The 26,484-nt window shown below is 38.1% G+C and overlaps 1 protein-coding gene across 24 annotated transcripts in view; it reads left to right on the top strand.

Annotated features, from left to right (window-relative positions):
• DTNA (dystrobrevin alpha) overlaps positions 1-26,484 on the top strand; it is a 393,764-nt gene that overhangs the window by 198,277 nt on the left and 169,003 nt on the right. For 4 of the 24 annotated variants that reach the window (XM_030810585.1, XM_030810578.1, XM_030810592.1 and 1 more), the window contains exon 1: positions 15,703-15,951. The exons of 12 other annotated variants lie outside the window; for them this stretch is intronic. The gene's annotated coding sequence lies outside the window, so the exon portion shown is untranslated. Of the gene's footprint in view, positions 1-15,702; positions 15,952-26,484 lie in introns of those variants that run through there. 8 more of the 24 variants (XM_030810587.1, XM_030810589.1, XM_030810593.1 and 5 more) reach the window with 4 other exon arrangements.

The following is a 26,484-nucleotide window of genomic DNA, read 5'->3' as shown; positions in this document are numbered from 1 at the left end:
TAGTGAAATCTTAAACTGTAAATTTGATAGTTTCAAATTAGCAAAGCAGATAAATAATGTAGCTCTCAATTTTGTCTATTCCTAACCATTCTCTAACAGTAGGCTAGAAATTTTACTGCACTTGTGTCTGTGTATAATATGCCTTCAGACTCAGATAAAAACTTGCAGTATTTTTACTTCCAGTCCTAGTTGGATAAGTAAGGTGGCTGTCTTTCTTTTCATGAACGGGTTTTTATTATATCATGTCTCCCTAATGTATGTAAACAGCTCTAGTGTCACATGATTTCCCTTCTGAAGTTGAATTTCTTCCCAGGGTAGTAGCATCCACAAAGCATATATTTGGCAGCAAAACAGCACTAGTACATTACAGATAAGGTTACATTCTTCCCATTCAGCCACAGCAAATGAGCCTCTCATCCCCTCAGTTAAACAGGTTCTGGTTTTATACTGAAGCAGATTTAGCCTCCCTCAGTTCCTATTCCTCCTGTGTGGTCAAGGGTGCCACCATGAGTAGGACGGAGCATGCTACCACCTGAATCCCTGGCATATTCCCACGGTACTTTGAATTCTCCTTTGGCAAAAAACATTTGCAGACATTAAGTACAATGGTAAAATTACTCTACTATAACAACCTTCCCATTCTCTCCTGCATTCTCCCTTCTTACAGTGCTAGAAATGAAAGGACCTATGTAGCAGGACTTGTAAATGCCCCCAAACTCAATTCTTAACAGGAATTCTTTCATCTGATAATTACACCTTTGAGATGTCCCATATCGTCCAACCCTGGGGCTGTTGTGTGTAAAGTTGTAACTGCAAGCATGAAGGTTTTTCAGTAAAATATTAATCCACCTCCTGAATCCACCTTCTCCCTATTTTGTCTTGCCTAATAACAAAGGTAATAGTCTGGCTCAGCTCATGATTACCTTCTCATTAAAATATTCAGATCCTTTTCATACTCATACCTGGGGTTCATGTGTAACATACACAACCTTAATAAGCTGTGGTTGCCTAGTAACCAGTGGAGGCGCTAACCAGTGGAGACGGGTCAGAGAGTCTAAAGAACGTAAATAACTGAAACATTGACATTAGTTTCAGCTGGGTCACCCAAGCCTTAATTCTGCACTAGCCATCCCAGACACTTCTAATGGGCTGGTGAAACAGTAGCTTTCTCAGAAGTAGCTCATTAAATCATAAAAACAAGAATTAGTGTTTAACATAATGTCCTCTCTGGTCTGATAGGAGTTTGGAGAATGACCATGGAAACAACAGGACCAGATCCTAATGCCTTTGAAATACTTTTTACAGAATACAGAATGAAATGTTTGCAAGGACTCAACACTCTCAAACAGCTTTTTCCACGTGCTCCTGATTCTGTTTGCTCAGTTTCATTAGGAAAATTTTTTTTAGCATTTACCCATTCTCTAATATATTATCTATCTTTTACATGTTGAGTGGTTAAGGATTCTGAAACATTTTTCCTAGTTTTCAAAGGCTCTTGCTTTAAAAAGCAATGTAGAAACAAAGAGAAAAATAGTTAGAATAAGCAGACTGATAGCAGGATGGTAAAATTAACCCATAACATAAATAATACCTGATAACTTCTGAAGAAAGCACACACAGCTTGAAGCACACCCAGTGCTGTTCCTTATACTGGGACATTTGGCCATATGCTGGGACTTTCAAAGCCCCAGGATAAGATACCGCTGTCTTAAAGTGTGTTACATTTTAAAGGGAAAAGAGAACATTACATTTTTATGAAAACAATAATACACTATTGACTTGAAATCAAAATTAGCGTGAGTTTTTAAGAGGAAAAATAAGGTAGGCTGGGCACGGTGGTTCATGCCTGTTATCCCAGCATTTTGGGGGGCTGAGGTGGGCGGATCACAAGGTCAAGAGATCGAGACCACCCTGGCCAACATGGTGGAACCCCAGTCTCTACTAAAAATACAAAAATTAGCTGAGCCTGGTGGCACATGCCTGTAGTCCCAGCTACTCGGGAGGCTGAGGCAGGACAATCACTTGAACCCGGGAGGTGGAGGTTGCAGTGGGCCAAGATTGAGCCACTGCACTCCAGCCTGGCAACAGAGTGAGACTCTGTATCAAAAAATAAAATAAAATAAAATAAAAATAAGATAAAGGAATGGCAGCATTGGAACGTAATTCCATCACCAGACCCACCTCACCTACTGCCATTGCTTCACCTTCCCAGCCCATCGAGTGGGAAATTTGAAGAAGTACAGCTGTACAAGATAGACATTTCACTGTTTGGAAAGAAAGATGATTTTTTTTTTATTTAAATGAGAAAAAATGTCACTACTCATAACCAAATAATTTGTTTGGACTCTGCCCTACATATAGGTAGGACAGAAAATTATTAACCACTATTTATTGAGAGCTGTTCAGAGGCCTGCCCACTTTACTCTAAAGCAGTGGTTCTCAACCAGGAGCAGCTTAGCTGTCCAGGGAACATTTAGCAACATCTGTAGGCATTTTCGATTGATGCCTGGGAGTGGAAGTGATACTAGCATCTAGTGGGTATAGTCCAGGGATGCTGCTAACAATCCATGATGCTCAGGGCAGTCCCCAAAAGTAAAGAATGATCTAGCCCAATATATCAATAGTGCCAATGCTGAGAAATTCTTCTAAAAATTACTAAGAGCTAAAGTAACTCTGTACCAGGCTCAATATGTGGTATTTTTTTGTTACCATTGAATCCCCACCACCATTCCATTAGGTGGGTATTACTGTTACCTCTATTTTCAGATGATGAAGTGGGGGCTCAGAAGGTTAACTTGCTCAAGGCCATGCAGTAAACAAGTAGTGGACCCTGAATTCAAAAGCAGATTAGTTTCCACAAGCCAACTCCTGTGAGGTCACTGTGCTTCTTTTCAAAAATACCTACATAACTGCCTTCTGTGCTTTCTGAAACTCTTTGTCTCCACAGAGCCCCTATTAAAATGCATGTGTGTCATTTGAGCTGGCTGACAAGATACTTAATCATGGCCTATGATTCCATTTCCTGAGTAAATTTACTGGGTTATAGGGACCTGGACTGGAAAAGAGATGACATTGTTAGAAGGGGAGACAAAAGGTTCCTGAAAAGGGAAATTTCATTTTTAAAAGACCCTCTTTGATGGAGAAGATGGGATTCCAGGACAGGGCTTAGAGTGCAGAAAAGGCTTAATTGTGCACCAGGGATTTAATTGTATGAAATAGAGCGAGGCTGTGGTAGCAAGTATTGCAGGAGGATGTGACAACTTCCTTGTTCTAAAGGAGAGGACAGGCTGATTCTTCCTGTTAGAGGAACCCATTGGCCCACTTGTGGCCTGCCCTTGAGGGAATCTGAGCTACTGGAAGAGCAAAGAAGGCAGTCAGGCATGGGCAGGGAAGAAGCCCAGGAAGTGTTGGTGATCACAAAACAGGAAGCTGACAATGCACTTTAGCCAACACTTGCAGAAAAAGAACCTCATCATCTTCAGCATGTGAAAAGAAAACTGTAACGTTATTTTCAGAGAATGGTTCTGTTCCTTGACTCATCATTCCCTTGACCCACTCCTTCACACGCTGTGTCATCTGCTTTTCAATGCTCCTGCTGATGGCCAGCTGGGCTCTATTACCTTTTCGGGCTCTTGTTGGGTCTTGACTCTCCACTCGTCCTGTGCCCAGTCGTACAGAACCATTCGTCATCCCCCTGATGTGTCAACATTTTCCTGTCACCCTGTAGAGTCCCTTTGTGAGTGAAGAGACCTTTCCCAGAAACTACCTGCATTAGTTTCCTAGAGTTGCTGTCACAAATTACCACAAAGCTTAGTGGCTTCAAATAGTATAAATTTATTCTGTCATAGCTCTGTAGGCAAAAAGTCTAAAATTGAGGTGCTGGCAGGGCCATTCTCCCTATGAAGTTTCTGCGGAAGAATTCCCCCTTGCCTCTTCCTAGCTTCTGCGGGTTCCAGTAGTCCTGGCATTCCTTGGCTTGCAGCTGCATCACTGCAATCCCTGCTTCAGTCTTCACATGGCTTCCCCCATTTGTATGTCTCTTTTTACATTCTCTCCTCTTCTTATACAGATACTAGTTGTCTTAGGGTTCTCCAAAGAGACACAACTAATAGGATAGATGTACATATAAAGGAGAGTTTATTAAGGAGTATTGACTCACATGATCCCAAGGTGAGGTCCCACAATAGGCTGTCTGCAAGCTGAGGAACAAGGAACAAAGCTGAAGAACTTGGAGTCCAATGTTTGGAGTCGGGAAGCATCTAGCATGGGAGAAAGATGTAGGCTAGAAGACTAAACCAGTCTAGTCTTTCCACGTTCTTCTGCCTGCTTTTATTCTGGCCATGCTGGCAGCTGATTAGATTGTGCACACCCAGATTGAGGGTGGGTCTGCCATTCCCAGTCCACTGGCTCAAATGTTAATCTCCTTTGGCAACACACTCACAGACACACCCAGGAACAATACTTTGCATCCTTCAATCCAATCACATTGACACTCAATACTAATCATCACAACAGTTGCTGGATTTAGGGCTCACCATAATCCAGTATGATCTCACTGTGATCCTTAACTGATTACATCTGAAAAGACCCTATTTCTAAAGAAGATCATGTTACGATTTTGAGATATGAACTTTTGAGGGACACTCCTTGTATTAGTCAGGGTTGTCCAGGGAAACAACCAATATGTACTCACATGTGCACACACACACCTATAAAACCATGTATTATAAGGAATGGGTTCATGTGATTATGGAGGCCGAGAAGTCTCCAGGTGTGCAGTTCAAAGGCCTGGAAACCAGGAATGCTGATGTTGTAAGTTCCAGGCTGAATCCAAAAGCAAGAGAAGACCAGTGCCCAGGCTCAAAGACCATAATGCAGAAAAAGCACACACTCTCTTGCTTAGCCTTTTGTTTTATTCAGACACTGTAATTTTAACAGATTGGATTAGGCCCACTCACACTGGGGATGGCAATCTGTTTTACTCAGTCTACCAATTCAAATATTAATCTCATCCAGAAATACCCTTGCAAATACACCCAGAATAATGTTTGACCAAATAACTGTGCACCTGGTGACCCAGTCAGGTTGACACATAAAATTCACTGTCACACAACTCAAATACACAACCCTCAGCAGACTTCCCCTTGCTGGCAAGCCTGGCAAGGGAACTGCATTCGCAGTGATTGACTTAAACCCTTCCCTGAGACTTTGGTGGAGGCACAGACAACAAATAATTCAGCATTTTGCCAGCAAAGAAAAGGGGGAGAATGGTTATTGGGTAAGTAACTAATAAATCTGTTGCATTTCTATATATTTCTTTATGGTGAAACAGACCCATCCATATTAGTCTATGCTTTGTATTTTCAAGCAACAAAAAGCAAAGCAAAATAAAACAAAAAAACTTGGCTAGCTTAACAAAAAAGGGACAATTGTGCTTTAGACAAGGATAGATCCAAAAGTTCAAAGGTTATACTCAGGACCCTGTCTCTTTCCCCCTTTCTCAGCACCATTTCTCTCTGGCGTTCAATTAATAGTTAAGGAGATTCTATCTATGAAATGATGAAGAAAATCAGCAGACCTCCAACCATAAACAATCTACCGAACTATAGATCACAGAGAAAAGAGCTTAACTTTGACCACCACAGAACTCTAATTGGCTCTCCTTAGGTCATATAAACATTCCTACTCCAACTCTTGTTTTCAATCTTGATTGCTGCAGGATACCTATGATATGGACGACCCAATCAATACCCTCATCATATCCAGAAAAATATTCCTCCATTTGACCTCAGCCATCCACTTGTTTGACCACTAGAGCTGGTTACCTTCAGGAAATTAACCACTTCCACAATCAAAATAAGATACTCCTGTCTCCAAATACCACATGCTCCACTTCCAGCTCTTTTGCTCTGATATCTCACATTTGTGATTCTTTGTGTTCATTAAAGGGTCTTTTGGGCCTCATTCTTTCTCACTATCAGACTCCTCTTGTCTTTATTTTCTTCCTTACTTGCTTCTATTCCATAGTTTATCCCTTGTACAAGCTTTCCTTTTATATACCTTCAAGTCCCTACCTCCTGTCCTGCCATCACATTCACCAGGCATTAGTGAACTCACTCATCTGATTTACCATTACTTGTGTCTATGTAGCTGAGCTTTGTTGCAGAAAACCACACAGCAGACCATGCTGAAATCCTACTTGGCTCATGATAAGCACTTCGGGTGTGCTTGCAGCACTCCATGGCTATCCTACTATTTCTATAGTCAGCTCATTCTCCTCCTCTGCATGGTGACCGGTTCATCACTTCCCCATTTGCATCACGCTTCTTCTCCCCACTCCATGTCTGAGCTACCAACCTTGCTTCTTACTTCATTGAAAACATAAAAGCCATTAGATAGAGACTCCCTCTTCCTTAGGTTTCCAAACATGCAAGTATACCATCATCTGCAGCCTTCAACTCCTTTTTCCCTAGTGTCGCAGGAAAGGCAGTTTCTTGCCACATACACTCTGTATCCTATCCCCTTTCACCCTCTCAAGGACTGAGTGCATTCAACCAGCCATTTTCTCTCTCACTATGCTCCGTCTCTCTGCCTGTAGTGGACCACTCAGCAGGTAAATATTTTTAAGAGTCTCCTATATTTAGAAATCTTTCCTTGACTTCGTATTTCCTTTCAATTGCTACCCTACATTTGCTCTCGTACAAATTAAAGTTTCTAAAAAAACAAAAAGTTTTCTACACAGGCTGATTCCACTTCCTTGCCCTCTATCCTTCTCCTGTTCCTCAGCATTCCCTGCAAAAAGGTTCTTGTTAAGTCATTGTAATCTCCATATTCCAAAGCCAATGGATGTTTTTTCCATTCTCATCTTACTCAACTTCTCAGTAGCTTTCAACTCAAGAGTCACCCCTTTCTTCGTGAAAAATTGTCTTGTCTTAGAGTCCACAGAAGCACACTCACATGGTGTTTCTCCTGCTTCCTAGGCCTCCCTGAGCGGGGGCGGCATCCTAGGCATGATTCTCGACATGTGCAATCTCTTCTTTTCCCAGGGCTTAAAAAAAAATTCCTCTCTACCTACAACTTCCACATGTGTATCTGCATCCAAGCCCTATTTTCAGGGCTTCAGGTTTATACAGACACAGCCTATGTGACATCTCAAATTCAAAACTGTTCCTGGCACACACCTCTCCCCTCATTACAGTCCCTCAGCGCATTCCTGCACCAAGCCAGCTTCTGCCTTAGAGTAAATGGCATCTCCATTTATCTCAGAATGCTGGGAGGTCGTTTTCCCACATTCAATCTATGACTGATCCCTGTCCATTCTACCTTCAAAATATGTTTCAAATGTGTCCGCTTGTCATTGTCCCCATTGTCAGCATCCAGTCCAGCGTCATCAGTCAGCCTCCAAACTTGTCACTGTATCCACCCTTTCCTCTGTCCCATCCACTCTCCACACCATAGACGGAGTGTTATTTTAAAACAAAAGTTGTGTTTTGTCACTATTATCATTCAGATTCTTCAGAAGCTTTGTGCTGCCCTGAGAATAAATTTCGGAATCCCTAACATGGCCTTCAAAGTCCTGGTCCCTGTGTGACCCTGTCCCCCATCTGCACAGTGCTCCAGCCACACTGCTGTTCCTGCATTCCTCCATCACACCAGGCTTCTTCCCACTCATGGACTCAGGTCTCCCTTTGCCTGAAATCCCTCGCCTCCTTTTTCACGAGTGTCATCTCAAATGTCCCTTTCTCAGAGAGGTCAGAGATACCACCAAGTCACCTCAGAGGTGACATTCTATCCTCATACCCCATTCCAAGCATGGACACAGACTTAATTATCACGTGAAGCTGCGGCCAGCTTCCAAAGCTTTCCTAAAATCTTCACAATAACAGAGATGATACAAGTCAGAAATCGTTAAAGTTAGTCTTCAGCATAAGTATTAGTTAAACTGTAAGTCTTGCCCTTCATAAAACAACTACTAGATTGGCCTTTCTTATTCACCCTAATAATAGAGTCCATTGGCTGTTTCTTCTTGGGCCACCGTTTTTAGAACTTGCTTCCCCCACAGGTAGGCATTCGCTTTGACCTGGACCTTATCCCCACCTCCAGAACCTCAGCGCCTATTCTCTCCCTTGATCTAGCCCCTAGTCCCTTCCCCATTCCAATTAATAACTTGTAATTTTCCACCTATATCACCCATAATAAACAGCATTTTTTTCTCTTTTACATAAAGTGGCTTAATTTCTTTTTCCTCCACCTGTCTTCCAGGCTAAGCTATATATAATTAATACACCTATTAAAATTTATTCCAAAAAAAAGAGCAATCATAAAGCCATGAACTCTGTAGCCTTCCTTAAAATCTTGGAAAATAGACAGTTTTAAAGGTAACAATTCATTTTACCCAACCTGCATATTTACATAGAGACAGATAGGAAATGGTAACTATAAAGATGCTAACTGTGGTTGTTGGGATTATAAAGGATTAGAAAATATTTGTGCTAACTTTTGTTTTTTAATTGGTCTGCAGTGTGTACTGAGGATGTCAGAAAGTCTGAAAGAGATAAAACAAATGTCTTTATGTTCATTCTTTACATATGGTTGCTACAAGTATAACAGCATGCGTAGGAAAGCCCAACCGCAGGATTGAATGTGGATTGTTGGGTTTCTGTATGCTCTGTATGTATGGATGGAAGAATTTATATACAAAACTGGTCATAACTGGGATGTAGAGCATTCTTACATGTACTACAAATATAAGTGGCTAATATCCTTTGAAAATTCGTCCTTGACGAATAGTATAGAATGTTAATGTCTTCCTGACTTGTATACTTATAAGCCAGAATTTTGGTGCTGTATTAGGAGGTTCTTCCTAATGTCTCGCCTGGCAAAAGCATACTATGGTAGCTTCAGTAAAAAACGAAGAACATCTATTCACCATTATTTTCACTGGGATATACTTGCAAATGGTCAAGTGCCTCCCTCACAGGCTTCTCTTCCACTTTCCTTCCTGTTTATTGTTCACCATCTTACCTTTTACAGTTTCTCCCTTTCATATGTCACTATGAGGCTCCAAACAGAATGCAGTGGCCTGATGGAGAACTGACCAGTGTGGAACAAGGAGCATGCCTCCCAGATTGACTCCAGGGACCTCTCAAATATCAGATGTACAGTCCTTGCTGGCAGAGTATTTGCCACCACAGACACCCAGAAGTGTTCAAAGTGCCCGTTATCTTTATATTATGGGTCAATTTATATGAAATTTGTTGAATTACTAGATGGTCCTTTTTTATTCATTCCAATAATGGAATTCATTTAAGTGTAAAGAATGAAATTCCAAATATTTGTTTGTTACTTGTCTCAGTTTAATCAAACAATTTCCACAATAGTGTGCATTTCTTCAGTATTTCCTTCTTTTCTATTCTCCCCTTCTTGGGAATTTTTCTATGTGTTTTCTTGAACCACATATGCTTCTCTTTTTCTTTCCGCCAAATCACCTTATATCCTTTTCAAACTGTTTCTTAATCTTTGTTTTACCATAATAATTTATTCTACAGTCTTCCCTTAATTTTTTCTAACTTGCTTTATTTTCTCATATTCTTTTTTTATCATAATGTCATCAATAATTAACTTTGTGTGTCTACAGGGTACATGACATTGCATTTGCTTCCCACTTCTCTCCATCCCATTATCTATGATGCATACACACATATTACTTGATATGTAGTTATAGTTCACCCTCCCCTTGCCCACTGACTACGTAATTACTTGTCCTTTCCCCAGGGAGCCTTACAAAGGAAGGAAGGGAGAAAGTCAGTAGCCTCTGTCACTCCTACATCTCATCTTGGTCACTAAATATGCCTTTATAGTACATCAGGCATTTCTCCATAGAGCTTTAGAATGTGTACTGTGCTGATGTATTCCAAGTCCCTGAATACAGAGTAAAAGAATCTGGGAAAATACACCTAATATCCCCCAAATAAATGCTTTCCAAGCTCAGGGGACACTGACTGGGTGATTTTTCCCCTCCTTAACATTCTGCCTAAAGTGACCTAATTAAATTCTCTGTCTACTCTCAAATCATTTGGTCATATTCCTTCTCATATATTGTTATAGCTACAGTTAATATTTCCTTTTTCCATGTTCTTATCTCCCCATCTAGATTATAGGCCATTTATATTTCTTTGACTACACCTAGTTCATTAAGTGTTTTTAGAAAACACTTAATTACAATGTACTGAATCAGTACATCTCATTTTAGAATAAGCCACACAGAGGAAACAATAATCTCTAATACTTTGTATCCAGACTAAGAAAATGAATTCTTTTAAAAGTGAGATCTCAGGAATCTGCCTGTTTCCTTGACTTCACAGGTAGACTTAATTTTCGGAAATGTCCTTCCCTTTTCCCTTTAGCTGAGAGAGAATATATCCATCAAATAGAGATGTCATGGCTGTGCAAACACACCTGGGTTTACAGGATATGGGAGTGTCACAGAGAGTGACCAGACAGGTACTTATTCAGTTACCTGACAGTCTTCCACTCAGAGCACATGGATTTTCTTCTATCCCAACATACTAAAAGGCCATAAAAGAACTCGGAGGCCATAAAAGAGCCCTAATAATTTTATATCAATCTCAGCTCACTGACTTGATGAGCACCCTGACCCTTCAACTCTCTTGGAATTTTTCCATTTTGTTTTCCACAGAACAGATTTTGATCTGGGAGAATATTTACTCCTCAGTATCAATTCTGTCTTGCCACCAATAGAAGGTGCCTTTAGATATACTGCCGTATGGGTTTTCCCTGATTAAAAAAAAAAAAAAAAAGCAAACAAACAAAACAGCATCACCCACCTCAAAGTAACTACCATTCCTGACTTGGACTCCAGAACACATTCATGGGGTTTCACAGACGACATCAAACTGGAACTGAGAGGGAAGCCCTCAGAGATGAATTGCCATTTAGAGTCAGCATGGTAAAATTACAAAAAGCAAAGTGGACTCACTAAGAACGCTGTTTCATTTCTAGCACTAGAGTAATTTCATGCTGGAACTTTAAGCAAGTTATTTCACCTCTTTAAACCTCAGATTCCTCATAAATAAAATCAATAAAATGAGGTATAAGACTAAATTATAAGTATTGATTCTGCCAATTCTTAAATTTTGTTCTTAGACTTTCTAACTTAAACTCAGTAATCTCCCTCCACTTCCAGGAATCTAGTCTAAGGAAATAACCCAAGGTATAACCAAAAAGTTATATGCAAAGATATAATGCTTATAATTAGAAACCTGGAAAAAACTAAACATATATTAGCAATAAGGGATAGTTAAATAAATTCTGATACATACAAATATTAAAATTTTATGCCACTATTAAAAGGTATTTTCGAAGAATGTATAATACCATAGTGTGCTTATTTTACATGTCTGTCTTTCAGTGAAAAGGCAATATTCAAAATTATTCTGAATTTTTTTTTTTTTGAGATGGAGTTTTGCTCTTGTTTCCCAGGCTAGAGTGTAGTGGCATGATCTCAGCTCACCGCAACCTCTGCCTCCCAGGTACAAGTGATTCTCCTGCCTCAGCCTCCCAAGTAGCTGGGATTACAGGCAATACACCACCATGCCCAGCTAATTTTGTATTTTTAGTAGAGACGGGGTTTTTCCATGTTGGTCAGGCTGGTTTTGAACTCCCGACCTCAGGTGATCCACTCGCCTCGGCCTCCCAAAGTGCTGGGATTACAGGCATGAGCCATCGCGCCCGGCCATGAATTTTTAACATATAAAGAAAAGTTGATACTTGTTACTTCTGATAGCTGAATTATAAGTGCTTTTAATATTATTTCACAAATGTTTTCTGTATTTTTCAACTTCTCCACAAAGGACATGTAACATTGTCTTTTCATGAGAATATGGAAAGGTACAAGTTTTTATTATTAAGTTTAAAAACCAACGTATTTTTCACTAAGAATACATCCAGAATATAAGTATATACTTATAATTTTTAAAGACATGAAAAAATACAAAAACAGAGGCTTGAGGATAAATTTCCAAAAAGGATATGACAAAATGATTCAGAGTTCACAATAGGTTATCTGTAATATACGGAGCCATCAAGTTCATACTGTTATTTAAAAACAGATATTTTCTGTGACGTACTCACAGAAGAAAAACATAAAGAAATCCTTATTATTTATAGCCCCATTGTTACAATTCAAAGGAAAAGTGCATGTTTGAAACATCTTAAGGGTAAAATAGAATATCTTGATATTAAATTGTATAAATTGAGATGGCTTGCAACAGACTTGTTCTTTCATAAGAAATGTTTATGAGCAGAATAGATACTAATCCGATTAATATTTTTTAGGTCAGCTGCTCAAAGTGGCCCAAGAAACAATTGCAAAAATTGTTCAGTAGATCACAATCTTTTTTTGTGGCTGTCAACACACTTTCTTTTTTAATTTAAACCAGTGCCCTAACAATAAAGCACTTTATGGTATGAAAAAATAAATAATAATTTTTAACTATGATGTGAAAATTGCATTTTCAGAGGTTCAAATTGTTTTGCTTGTTTTAATTGCATTAACATTAGCCGTCAACGTTTTTTGCAGCCATGTTGCTTAATTTAAGCAAGTGACTTCTGAGCCCATGTTGTTACCTTGAGTTTGTGGGAAATTAGGTGCTCTCACATCTGAAGAGAGGGCAGTGAAGCATATAACTTTGAAGCTCCCTCCTGCTTCTACGGGACTAGGATTTGGCAAATTGACTTCCTGGGGTACCTTCTGAAGCATCATTACCTATGTCTCAAAAACTGCTTCTAAGTGTTTGAATTCTTCATATGAAATTAAGTGGGTCACAACAGCACAGATTATGTTGCATATTTTGTTCGCATGAGGGGGAAGTTTAATTTTAACATTTGCAAAAGGGGATTTAAAACTTTGTGAAACCAAATACACTGGCATCATATTCCCTAGGGGTTAAAGAATCAACAGTCACTTTAACATCTGACAAAGGATGCATCTTCTGTTTGGCAATCAATCATATTAAATGCTCTAGTAACAGTGTACCTTAACTAGATAAATGATAGGCTGTTACATTTACAAAATGAAAAACAATTAGATACGTGTAATGGCCTCATAACCAATCTGCAGGGGAAAATAATGTATAGGATAAACACTCCTGATGAAATGAATGCAGGCAGTGAGACAGTCTCTATTCAGCCAGCCACACAGGAGAATAGGTATGAATTATTCAAATTGGGGTTCAAATTATTCTAATAGTCTCTCCTTCATCAACTGTTTTGAAGAGGATTAGGGAGTGCTAATTTTCCGGAGTGGCTGCTCCTTGCCTTTTTGCCTGGTCGGCCTCACACATTTTATAGGATTGGATCATCATGAGTCACCACACTGAAGGATTTTTCAAGGTTGGAGCAGTGCCAAAGCTATTTTAATCATCCCAACTGATTTATTGTAGGACTTTTCTTTCTTACTTACTTTTTAATGATAGAGAAATCTTGCAATGTGCAACATTCACTTTATTCTTTCTGGTAACTTCCTGCAATGAAAAAAAAATTGTTTTTTTCTACCACAGGCTTTTTTAACCCCTGGCTGCTTCTTTGTACCATATGCTTCAAAGGGATTTTAATGCTAATTTTCCGATGCCATTGGCTTTGGTGTCAGGTAGTTTCCTGAATTTGATTACTATGGAGAGAAGCAGCTAAATAAAAGTCTACACTAGTGAGCAGTTTACAGTACTTGTTAGAGATCAAGGTGACCTTGTAAAGGCTTCTATTGACACAATATTGGTTAATTACTAAAAATGTAATCTATGTATATAATTTATATTTTAAAGCCCTTTATGATGAAGATTCTTTACAGTTCATCTTAATTTGAGAAAGTATCATTAACAAATAACATATAGACCATTTTTTAAGAATCCAAAATGAATACCACAATGAACTGCTGTACTTGTGTTTTTCTTCCATATTTAAAGATGAAAAAAATTAACTACCATGTTTAACATTCTTCCCACAGTCCATTTCATACTAGAAATATGCTTAACCTTTTGACTGATCAGTTGCTCCTAGCTGGTTTGTAGGTTGGAGCAAGCAGCCCTTGCTCTTTGCCTAAAAATGTCTCTATATTTATGCTGTGTTGTTATGTTGTTATGTAAACCTATGTTAGGAAACATAGGATTGTTAATGCATATTTTGTTGAAAATGACAGTTTATTCAGCAAAGGGAAGTCACATGCCAGTCAGCTTTCTCATGGTCCCTCTTGTTCAAAAATCACATATTTACTAAATAATACTAGCCAGAATTTATTGAGCATTTAGTATGCTTCAATGCTTGGTGCTTTCCTTGGACTATCTGATTTAATCCATTTTCATTCCTTGTTAAAGTAGGAATTTTACAGAAGAGTAAACTGAGGGTTAGAGAGGTTAAGTAACCTATCCAAGATCACAAAAGTAGTATGGGCTAGAGCCAGATTTCAAATCCGCATCTGTTTGATTCCACAATTGCTCTTCTTAAGAGCTCCTCTGGCTTGCCTCTCGTTGTGATGTGATGTACTAAGAAAAATTCTGTGCAGATCTCTGAAGGGTTTAACCACAGAAAGGCATGCTGTGAAGACAGTCCTGGAGGAGTTGAGGGAAAGCTTTCAGATGCCATCTTTATCCACTGAAGAAGTAGCCCTACCTAGTGCCAAGTGTTTTGATGGTTACTTGGTAGAGAAAGATGAGTAAGACAATGTTCCTCTTCCTCTGGGAGTCCATCTCCAAAGGGAGAAGATAGGTATGCAAACAAATTATTGTGAAATATGAGCTAAGTTTGGGAAATAAGGAAGGTTGTGCATGAGCAGAGTGATGATGCGAGGCCTGAGGGATGAAGTAGCCACCCCTGGAGGACTGGGGCACCCACTGGCTGGTGAATGTACCACAGTGGGAGGAAGGACCATGCTGACATGCTGGCATGCGGGGAAGCTCCAGTCACCTGGGACTTGCTCAGCCTTTCCCTAAAGGACTGGTAATGCGCTGAAGGTGATTCCTTAAATCCTAACTACATAGCCATTGGTTTGGGGAGTCCCAGTATTGCTCAGAGTTCGTATTGTTTCAAATCCAAGACCGCTGCTCTTAATATAGAGCCCCCCGCCCTGCAAATATAGCCTGATCAATTCCAGCAGGCTGTGTTGCCTGCTTTAAATTTAAATGATAAATTTTAAAAGAACTGAAATCTGTTTAAATAGCAGTTAAACACAGGGTTTTGATGAAAAGAAAATGAAGAATTTTACCTCCCACATCTAAGCTGTGATTAGAAGTTTGCTCTAGAAAAAAAGCAGTTTGAAACTAGCCCTTCATACTCTGATGTAGTGTTTTCAGCATCTGTGTTTACTGAATACGTTACTGCATTTTTTAATGTTTCTAAAGGAGCTGTGGGATTATTGCTGCATTTCCTATTGAGTTAGTAACTGACATTTAAAAATATTTAGTTGGCTGATGTAGTAGATAATGATCAGTATTTCAAAAGATTAATGGTGACTTAAAATGCATAGAGTTATTTCATTAGTTAGTTGGGAAATCTTTTATTCTTATACTTCTGTTGTTTTTTTCTGGTTCATGAAGTTGAGTCAGCAAGAGAAGCGTATTCAAATTAGACTTGTCATACAGAAAAAAAATGTGACTTTGTCAGGGTGGGTGGAGGGGAAAAAAAGCAACTTTTTGTCAGTCTTTTGTATTTCAGCAGCTGGATTCATTGCTACCATGGTAACGGACCACATGATGAGGTGTATTAGATTGCTGTGTGTTGAGCACAAGGGGAAGAATGAACACAGCTTTTTATTGAAGTTAAAGGTTACTTTGGAGTTTCTTTGGAAATATGTAAGGTCAAATACTATAGTTTTCAGCATATGTAGTACTTCAGAGGAAGAATTAAGGGGCATGTTGGTGCATTTAACTACAAAACCAGGTAAGGTACAATTGAATCTATGAAACTGAACTCTCTGACTTCTGTCGCAGTGGCATAACTTGCTGGGTGGAATTTCACTGTCACCCCCACCCCCACCCCAACATGGGCACCCGATAAATTTCTTCTGCCCACCCTCCTAGCTCCTCCACCTCCGGTTTCAGCTGTTTTTAATTTGAAAGTCTAAGATGTTGTGAAATGTTATAGTTTTATGGCAGTGTGTGTGTGTGGGAGTGTGTGTGTGTGTGTGTGTGTGTGTGTGTGTGTGTGTGTGTGTGTAAGTCAAAGAAAGAAAACTGCAAAGGAAGTAATAAGAATGCAATAACTGGTGTCTTCAAATCAATGTAGACCTGAACAAAGTGTTTTCTTGTTTTGTTTTTTGAAAATTGTCCGCTTTTCTTAGAGGACACCTTATTAGTGGCATTTGTCCAAAGCTACTTGTCTCTTCTACTAAATTAAGCAGTAGGACAAAGTTTTCCAGCAAAGTTATTTAGTGTGTTTATTGTATGTGAACTTTTGTTTTTCTTTCATCATATGATTGCCAGCCTCATCTAACATGTATAGCCCAGTTTTATCTATATTTTTTAAAACATCTATTATTTCTATTAGCATTCTAATCTTTTAGGCATTGTGGCTGTATGTGTGTTACAGGATTTAAAAATAGAAGTAAATGCAACATGGGTGAGTGCAAAATGAACTCTTTTGCTTAGAGGCTGGTAGGAACTGAATGTAAGCAATTCAGTGTGGCTGTGTGGAGCATCAATTCCCAGAGCGCAGACGCCTGCTCACGCGTTGTTTACATATCACCCTGGCAGCTTGTTTCAAAATGGGAGGCTTTGGTACACACAGAGCAAGTTAAAGGAGAACAATTTCTTTAATAATAAATTATTTCAATTACTTGTTCATGGCTTCTACTGATGTTTGATGTTTGACTTTCTCGTAAGATATTAGGATTTACTCTTATTTTAGCCAGGGGTTTACTTATGCAACTTCTTTCCTTCCTCTTAGAACAAAGTTGTCTTAGCAGCTTTTAGAAATAAAACCTAACTAAATAGTAGCAAAGCCCTACTGTTATTCTAGTGTATTCACTGTCCACCTGAAAAAGTGCAGCTATAGGAAAATCTTTTTGAAAAATACTTTCTTAGTGAACTAAAATCAATTATGTGCCCTTAATTGGCACTAATTAGGATAAAAGCCAATAAATTATCCCGTTTGTTCATACAGCATGCTTTCTTACAAAAGGAAAACTTAGATTTTATTAAATTTATTTATGCTCTGTGATTTTCATCGCTATTTCCTTAATCTCTCTAGTTTCCATATGTCCAAGCCATTTTCTAAGTTTAAGCAAGGAGTCAGAGTCATTATTCAAAAAAATTATTTGCCATGATTTCAAATAAAGAGAACTGTTTCCATGATGACAGATATCAAAAGTACTATAATAGCACCTAATATTGTAAATGTTCATGCTTGTATCTGAATTTATTCCTTTCTTTTTCCCTTTGTTGTTTGAGTACAAATGAGCTATGACCATGTCTTTCAAAACATGAGATATTTTTATAAACATAAGTTGTTACTACTAGAGAATAGGGAGTTTCTAAAAATCAGTGAAAGATGATACCTGGTAAACTATTCTAAAGTATGAAATTATTGAAACTGACAATATCTGAAGTAGAAAGTGTTGTGTTTTATTAAAAGAAAAATAAAAGAGGGAAAGAAGAAGCAAGACAGAGACACAGAGAGAGAAAAAAAGAAATGAAAAGATATACAAAAGATAAAGATAAAAGTGTAAATGATCCCTTACCCAAGTGTTTTTCTTTCCCACCAGTACTGGAAAGGGTTAAATCTGTATATGTCAGAGAAGAGAGTAGTATGGATGAGGGAAATTACTAAAAAGTATTTTTATTTCACTATTCCATCTTTAAAATACATGATAAAGTATAGATAGTTCCTTTCTATTAATTAAAATGAAAAAAATTCTATAGTGAGGTTGTCTCAGTCTTTGTAGTTATGGGCTACCAGCCAGCTTAGATATTAGAGCTACAAGTGTGTAAAAAGCAATATACGCCCAAATTTCTGTGGTCGTTATTCATCTGACATTAGGCCATATGTACACAAAAAATTCTGAAATAATTTTAACTGAGAGATCACATGATGGAAGATCCTTTTTTTTTTTTTTTTTTTTTTTTTGAGACGGAGCCTCGCTCTGTCGCCCAGGCTGGAGTGCAGTGGCGCGATCTCGGCTCACTGCAAGCTCCGCCTCCCGAGTTCACGCCATTCTCCTGCCTCAGCCTCTCCGAGTAGCTGAGACTACAGGCGCCCGCCACCACGCCCGGCTAATTTTTTTGTATTTTTTTTTAGTAGAGACGGGGTTTCACCGTGGTCTCGATCTGCTGACCTCGTGATCCACCCGCCTCGGCCTCCCAAAGTGCTGGGGTTACAAGCTTGAGCCACTGCGCCCAGCCAGAAGATTCTTTTATAGTTGTTTTGGTATTTTCATTCTTAAGAAGCAAAATTGACTTTTGATGTACTTGCTTTAAATTGTAAATTTTGTCAAGATGTTTTAATTGTACAACATTTGTTTCAACTCTTGTTTAAGTTATGCTTTCTTGTTAATTTTGAATAATTTGTAGTGTTTGCTAACATTTTAGATTTAATCTCTAGAGCTGCCAAGAGTCATAGACCGATAGATAATTATCTGCAAACATTTACTGCTACAAAGGAGATAGATATTTAACAGTTTTTTAACATGTTAGAAAAGAACCATATTGAGTAAAACAGTATAGCCTCTTCTAAAAAATTAATGATATTTAAACTCCAAGAAAATATTTCTGAAATAGATGAAGATTAAGCCAATGAATGATGACTCAATATCATCTAGATACTCCATTTTTAGGAGTTATTTTTTAACCTACGATTTTATTAAGGTGAATTTTATTATTGACCACTATGTAATTTTTGACATGAAAAGAATTGGACTTTTGTTTTAGAATTCTAAGACTTTTCAAATGAAAAAGAAAGTAATGGTACCATGATCATGATGATAGTGATAATGACAATAATGATTAATTTGGAGAATAAGATAGATTAGAAAGCTGTTGCCTCTTTGTGTAGTAAAAGGCCAATGTTCTTAGAAGGAAAGTGGAAATTACTAATGGGTAGTATGATTCTCAGAAATTAACCCTCAAATTTAATTAATTATATTAATAGCATTTATAAGTCACTAGGAATAGAGGTGCTTGGTATGTTATTATCAGACTTTATTATAAAATATCTTGGCTTTGTTCAATAAGCGATAGAGGCTGTCATCAAAAATGATTAAACTTATCAAGAATTGTACAATGTGTGGGTCAGTATCTGACAGGAAAAATGTAAACTCATTTCTAGGAAAGAACAATTAGTTATATTTTTAGTATATAAAGAGGCAATCAACTGGTCTTCACTTCATGGTATTATTAGCTGGATATTTTAGAGTGGTATTACTATAATAATTCCCCACTCAAACACACATGTTATGAAATGTTCACTAGACACCATTTCAATATTTTAATTGGTTTTAATTTTTTAATTATTTATTTTAAATAAACGACAATATTTTATATCTGAAACCTGTTAATTTTGATTTGTTTGGTGGAACATTTACTCAGAAAAATTACTTACCTCTACACATCCCTAACATGAAAGAAAATACTGGATGGATTGGCAATTCCAGTATAAAATGTGGATCCATGAAAGTAGTGGAAGAAAATATAGAACTTACGATAGAAAAGGATGACCTCGAAGACAAAAATCATAAAGGAATGGTAATATGAAAACTTATTCCTTCTAGAATATGTTATATACAAAATTAAAAAGATTAATAGCAAATTAGAAACAACATTTGCAACATATATGAAAGAGAAAAAGTGAATATCCATGTTATGTAATGAGGTCTCATAAATCTGTAAGAAAAAGCACTTCCCTTTTTATTTTAAAAATATCTACAAATTAAACAAATGCCATTTTAATTATTAGCAACTATTTTTTAAAGGGGAAAGCAAAAGGGGGAAGGGGGAGATAATGTCTGGTTTAGGAAAAGTCTGGAAAATGGGAACACATATACACTGCTATATGATAGCAGTGTGCACTGGGTGCGGGTGGGGAGTTGATCAAGCTGGCAATGTGTAGCAAAGTCTTTAAAAATTGCATATCCTTGGACCCTACAGTTCTACTACTAGGAATATGTCCTAACAAAATAAATAGTCAAACATATTTACATAGTTTTTCGTTGTTTCAGACAATGGCAGTCTGAAAAAGAAAATCCAAGAAATGTAAAAAACACATGAGCTCGTATTTTCTCTCTAGAAGCTATAAAGCTGTAAGAAGTCGGCCGGGCGCCGTGGCTCACACCTGTAATCCCAACACTTTGGGAGGCCAAGGCGGGTGGATCGCCTGAGATCAGGAGTTGGAGACCAGCCTGGCCAACATAGTGAAACCCCATCTGTCCTAAAAATACAAAAAATTAGCTGGGCGTGGTGGCAGGCACCTGTAATCCCAGCTACTTGGGAGGCTGAGGCAAAAGTATCGCTTGAACCTGGGAGGCGGAGGTTGCAGTGAGCCAAGATCGCACCATTGTACTCCGGCCTGGGCAACGAGTGACACTCCATCTCAATTAAAAGAAAAAAAAAAAAAGCTGCAAGAAGTCATAGACATGGCTCTATGCTGGTGTAACTGTTGACTTCCCAACTCTTTAGATGGAACATGTATAGGCAACATGGTGTAGAAAAAGAGTGTTGGCTTAGGAATCGGAATGCCTGAATCATGCAACTAACTAGCTGAGTTAATATAAGTATGCAAATTTATGAAAGTATTAAAATAATAATGTTAAAGAGTAGAAAAGTCTGTGAATCCCTTTACCCATCTATATGTGTTCTTCACCGCTGATTTGCAAATAAGAAGTCTCATATTAAGTGGGAAGGGTACACTTTTATAATTTCACTGAAATTCAATACCAAATGGTAAACTCTGGAATGCCTTGTCTGTGAGAGAAAATAAAATATTTTAAATAGGATATACATTCCAATTACTATTTTTTGAAATTTATTCTAAAGAAATTTCTGCTCATATAAGGATGAGCAGAGGATAACTGGGCTTGAATAACTGGGCCACACCTACATTTACGTGTGGTGGACAGGCAGAGCTCCAGAGCAATGCTGTTCAAAATTCTGTGATGCTAGAAATGCTCTATATCTGCTTAGTCCAATATTGTAACTACTCGCCACATGTGGCTATTAAGCACTTGAAAGGTAGTTAGTGCGATTGACGAAACAGATTTCAAATCTTATTTGATGCTAAGTAATTGAAATAGCCACGTGTGTCTAGTGCTATCTTATTAGACAGTGACACTCTAGAATTAAGCACAACAAATAGGGTCTTTTATTTAATATCGGAGGTTAATTTCAAGCACCTCTGATAAATTAGGATGATATAGATAGGACAAGAAGGTGAGTATTCTTTGTGAAATTTCCCTTTTATCTGCAGAAATACAGATCAGTGAAATCCTTTGATTCTAGTGACTGCAAGTCCAAGATTTTCCAGAGAAGTGTTGGTCTTAAGTAGTCTGTAGTTTTGTTTGCTTAAGAATTTTAATGCTCATTCATTTTCTCGTTTATTTTTTTAAAAAAACCTTATATTGAATATATTTGTGTTGGACACTGACATTGAAAAGATAGTAGTAGCGCAGAGTTCCTTGATTCAGGAAATCCTTGGAATATCCTAAGGAGTAAATGATGCAGAGCAGATACTACAGAGGAGGGGAGAGAAAATGCTGTGTGGAGAAGGAAGCACTGGGATAAACCTTACAGAAATAGCCAGTGTTCAATAGGAGGCTGGGGAAAGGAGGATCTTGAGAAACAGAACAGTATGGGAAAACCAGGGAGAGATGAGAATCAGAAATGTCTGGAAATGTAATAATGGCAGCAGCACAGAAAATAGACTAGTGTGTAGACAGAAATGAGTCCAGAAGTTAATGTTACAATCCAGAACAAGGATGAGGGAAGTTCAGAGCTAAGGGATGAAAGTAGAATTTAAAAAGAGTAGACTTGAGAGGTGTTTTGTCTGTTGCTTCTCTTTACAATAAGTCAGGTAGAGAACAACTGATTTATCTTTTAAGCCCCCTTGAAAATTGTCAATTACTGCATACAATGCTGGAGCAGGATTTTTGTGGCCAAGGAAACTGAGCATATCTTACAATATGCAAGTTTTTCAAACAGGACCAACTTACATAAATCATCCTCTTGGAAGTAGGTGCAACTACATCATGTATGTAGTTGAAATGTATGGCACATGACAATTTTGTTCTGGGATGTAATGTAACTGAGGTGGAAACTTAATATTTATGAGACTTCCTCTTTTGTTAAAATCTTAACATTCTTTGATTTTGACAAATAGTGTTTTTATTTCTTCCAAAAATACAAGAATTTAAAAAGTATGTAATTAGGCACCATTTAGAAAGGTCAAAAAAGCAAACTTCTAGTTGAATTTATGATTTGGGTACATTATTATTCTCCAGTCTTTACCCCATTTTGATGGATTTTTTTTCTCTTGGCAGTATATCCAGGTTCATTTATAGGTTGGAAGACAGTAGAAGCTGTTATTCCAGCATCAAAGCCCCCACTGTTTTCTAATAAGACGTTAGGTTTTATTTCTTCCAAAGCCTTATGATCACTGCAGTCAAAAAAAAAGGGTGGAAAATGCAGAAAAATGGTGGAGGAGGTGGAGTATGGTCTTGGTCATAAAGAACTGAAAGGAGAAAGGCATTACTGAAGAGTATGGGCATTAGTCTGACTGTAAGGAGGACTTTGGCAGTAACTACAAGCCAGAGTGAGTGAGGAAGGAATAGCAGCCATTTGGGCAATGTGCTGACCATGTAGTTAGTTTCCATGTGTGGCGATACTAGGAAACCCGAACATACAGCAGGACAGAGAGGAGCACATCATGTGAGAGTTCCATGAGTTCTCGGATTTAAGAAAATAGAAGACTTTCTACGTGCCAGATACTGTTCTAAGTACTTTTTGTTTAACCTATTTAAGGCAATTAACCCTTTTTTTTTTCGGAGAACAGTCGTAGAACATGGAAATCACTGAAGAAATATAAATAGTGGCAGGATGCAGTGGCTCATGTCTGTAATCCCAGTACTTTGGGAGGCTGAGGTGGGTGGATCACCTGAGGCCAGGAGTTCAAGACCAGTCTGGCACCAACATGGCAAAACCCCGTCTCTACTAAAAATACAAAAACAAAACAAAACAAAACAAAACAAAAACTAGCCAGGCATGGTGGTGTGGGTCTGTAGTCCCAGCTACTCGGGAGGCTGAGGCAGGAGAATCGCTTGAACCAGGGAGGTGAAGGTTGCAGTGACCCGAGATCGCACCACTGCCCTCCAGCCTGGGTGACAAGTGTGAGATTTCATCTCAAAAATTAAAAAATAAAAAAAGTAGTTATTATCTCTCCATCAATCCTCACAACAACCCCATGAGCAGGGTACTTTTACCATCTTTACTTTACAGATGAAGAAATTAAGGCCCAAGACGTTAAATAATCCCCCAAACAGCATACAGTTAATCAGAGGGAGCTATATTTAATGAGCTCAACTACTACGCCATCCTGCCTACTCTTAATCTATGTTAATTTTATAATATGTACAGAGATGATACTTGTAAAGTGCTCACAAAGTGCCTGACATATAGTAAACCTGCAAAAATGTTAGCAATTATCATTATGTAATAAGATTTAGAAGACTTTCCGGTATTTATGTCATTCTACACCGACACTGCTCAGAAATAGTAACAAGATTTTTAGGGCAGCTCTGGATTTTCCTTATGTAAAGTGTAAAGAAAGCTTTGTTTAGGAGTATGCCCTTATAAATTGGAGAAACTCTTCTTCTACCCAAATACTATCAATCAGTTTGACTGGCACAGTTGAAGTTTTTACCTCAAAGAATGGGCCTCATCGAAATGTTCTGTTTACTCATCTACATGGCTCTGACCTTCTGACAGAGAATGACTGCTGCTAATGGTACTAATGAGAGCAAATGAAATTCCCTTCCAAGCTTGGTATTTGAATAATATGTCAATTTGTTCATTGCCGTCTTACTAGGAATTAAATGCCCTGACATTTTTATAACCTAAGGGAGCTAGTGCGAGGTTGACAGCCAGAAAAGGGAATCAGGCCAGAGGCTGGCCAAGGCATAGTCATGAGGGGGTGGAAGGGTCACAAAGTCAAAGTCAAGCAGGTGGATCCAGGTGGAACCCAACCAGACTCTAGAACAAAGTTAGGTTCAAAGTTGGGTTCTTATCTCCTTTCCCTATAATGTGGGCTGGTAGGGGTGGGTTGGTTGTCATCCTCTGTACAAAAAGAATTGTATAGAAAATTAGCTGGCTCTGAAATCTAACTGAAATAAGAAAGTCAATAAAAGCAGAATTAAAGATACTGAAACATTGTAGATACAGGCAATGAAAGAACAGTGCCTCTGTTGTACTGGATTTCCAGTGGGGAATGATGCTATCTGGGTTAAGATACAGGTGAGGCTGAGGAATTTTGAGGATACCATGGCTCAGAAAGGAAGAAATGTGAGAAAGCTAGAGAGGTACAGGAGACTACAGGGGAGAAGGGAAAGGCAAAATCTGGATTCTGAGTGATCAGAAGTTGTCATCTGCTTTGGTGGCTCCTATAGTTCCCTTTGTCTTCATCAGTGACCTGAGAATTCACAGGGTTTTCACCAGTGATGTCACTGGGCAAGTGTGCCAGGCCGACCACCCAATAAGAGGACAAGGAAGAGAGAGAGGAAGGATCAGCAGAACTGTCACCACTCTGATTCTGGGGTGTGGGAGCTGGGGATGTGGGGTGGGGAATCTTCCTCTAGAGGTTTGTTCTCTGCTATGTTACTCCCATCTGTGATGGCTTTTTCTCCATGAGCTTAAATGGTGATGGTTATCTTCCAACTATTAGGGAATACGTTGATAATGTTAGTGATTCATAGAGTCTCTGAAATAATCTCTGCAAATGTTATGTGTAGTTGATTATCTGGAGAAGTAACAAGCTTTTATCAACCATAATAACTAAATTTGTATGGTGATTTACTGTTTGCAAAATATTCAATTATGTTATATTTGAATCTCCCACAATCCTAGGAGTTAGATGACACCATCAATTCCTTTATAAGGATGAAGGAAATCAAGCTCAATTACTTTCCTAGAGGCACCGGGTTTGATAGCAAAGCACAAATTTTAATTTACTGATTTGCTAATGTATCCTGCTTCATTCAACACCTTTTCACCTTTAAAAGTAAAAATTGTCTCAGTGATAGCTATTTACCTTTAGAAAATGGCTATCACAAATAAAGAACTCTTACATTTACTCAGATTGTTCAGATTAAATTCTCCCTTTAAACATACTTTCAAGGTAGTTTATGTACACAGTAGGTATTTAATAAGTGTTAACTGCTTGATTATTGTCTCTTTGCACTCCTCCAGAGTAATCATTCCGATTCTCACACATTGGATTAAAAGGTTGTTTATTTTGGAGTAGAAGGGAATACTCTGCAATTACAATTTCCAACATGGGAAACTAATGAAAAAAAAATGTGACGCAGTTCTTTTTAACTTAAGAAAATAATCTGGCCTCTAACATATAAATGAGTAGACTTAAAATAACTGGACAAAGCCAGAAGGCAACAAGGCAGACATCTTATACTTAGGCAAAACCAATCAAAGGAAATTATCATGAGCCCCAAAACTACTCTGCTTCTCATATCCATGCAATACCCAAACAGTATACAATTTTATCTTGCCTATGAAATTCCCAGGTATATTCCTAGGTATGTGTTTGTCTTTGTATCACACACTGTCTGTATTCTTTAAAACCTTCCCTTACCTGACATTGCCCTTGAGTTTAGCTATCTTCCTTGCCTATCGGAGACATAAAAAATACTCTTCCCCTCGCTAATGCTCTGTGAGAACCAGTGATTAAAGTCTGGGCAGGAGAAAAGAAGGCGAGGCATATGATTGTCAGTAATAGGGTTTTCCGGTTTGGCTAAAGTGAAGCTCCTTACTTCAGCTAGTATTGCGGCTATTTGATCTCCCCTTTCCTTATACTCCTTCCTAAAATGTTAAAAAAAAAATCCAAATTGCAATATTTATTACCTTTCTCATTTAAAATTGTATTAAAATAATCCTTTGGGTTTAAATATTATCTTCTGATAGTAATGCTAAGATCTGAGATTCTTTTGATTAGGTTAAGGTTAGGCAGGAAAGGAATATTAAAATAAAGAAGAATGTCACTTACTAGCTATTAAATATAAGCTATAATCACAATTAAGTTGAACTATAATTTAAAAGGGTGTTAATATAGACAAACCCTGGAGTACAAACAAATATTTGCCTAGGTATCAATATATGCTAGAGGAGGCTGTGCATAGCAACAGGAAAGATTATTATTATTATGCAGTAAAATACTATTGGGAAGGAAAATATTTTCATTCATACTACAAAATGAATTCTAGGT

This window comes from Nomascus leucogenys, chromosome 4 (assembly GCF_006542625.1).
Source record: "Nomascus leucogenys isolate Asia chromosome 4, Asia_NLE_v1, whole genome shotgun sequence".
Lineage (NCBI taxonomy): Eukaryota > Metazoa > Chordata > Mammalia > Primates > Hylobatidae > Nomascus > Nomascus leucogenys.
The sequence above is the reverse complement of the archived record's forward strand: the minus strand, read 5'-3'. Positions and strand labels throughout refer to the sequence as shown.